Raw genomic sequence first — 1093 nt, 5'->3', positions numbered from 1 at the left:
GGAACAAACAAATCATGCTAAGCAACAAAACCCAAAGTTCTTTATGGATTTTCAGTACTAAAGAGGAAAAATACTCCAGTTATCATTATGTATTATACATATTGTCTAGTTGAGAGGCATCCCTGCCCGTCGCAAGGAGGTTGGATTAGATGATCTCTAAGGTGCCTTCCAACCTAGGCCATTTTATGATACGTGTTAGATGAACTTAATAAAATGTAAAGAATCACTGCAATTTATTAAAACACTTTGGAACTGCCACCCAGTTTGAGTCTTAGCAGTGTCCAAAAGAAAAAAAAATCCACACCCAAATTGAGCAAAAATTTTGACAGAAGTCTTCAAAATATAGTTAGAGCTCTGCTTAAAGAATTTATAAAGCTAGTTACAGGTATGATTTAATTTTCTTTGCAATGTTATAATTTACTTTCCATTTTTCATCTATTTCTCTCACTGAGAAGACAACTAAGTATATATTATCTCTACACAGCCTCTCAGGCGTATTTCTTTGCCAACAGACATACCTAGGAGTGACAGTGAAGAAAACCTGTGACTGCTGAACATCAGCTGAGCAAGAACGGCCTCCTGCCTGCTGTCCTGCCCCAGCACGGTGTTTGGGTAAGTTCAAAGAGCTGCCGGAGCACCCGCACCTGCCGTGCCCGCAGCACACCCGTTCTCACATTTACGAATTAGTCTTTTCTAGACACACAGTAGCCACAATGTAGAAAACATCACATGTATACACAGGTCAGGTTCAGGGTATCCTTTCCAGGGTTTGCACTGCAAGATGAAAGATGTCTTTGCTACATGAGACTCATGTGAATTTTAACCATTCCAGTGTAGTCCAAAGATCTTTAAGGATGCCCCCTCATGGTATTTTTGCTATTCTCTCAGGCCTTTGAGGCATAGCATGAAGTTATCAAGTAAGTACATGCTCACTGTAGGCATTCTGAGTATCTAATTTTTCCCACAGGGGTGCCTGGCCCTGTGTACCACTAAGACGTTCTGTGCTCAGTTCCACAGCCATGGTGTGCAGGTAGGTGTGCTCGCAGTAGCGGGTGCAGAGACCCACATAGAATCATAGAACAATTCAGGTTGG

This window comes from Apaloderma vittatum, unplaced genomic scaffold (assembly GCF_000703405.1).
Source record: "Apaloderma vittatum isolate BGI_N311 unplaced genomic scaffold, ASM70340v1 scaffold23646, whole genome shotgun sequence".
Taxonomy (NCBI): domain Eukaryota; kingdom Metazoa; phylum Chordata; class Aves; order Trogoniformes; family Trogonidae; genus Apaloderma; species Apaloderma vittatum.
Note: the sequence above shows the minus strand (reverse complement) of the source record.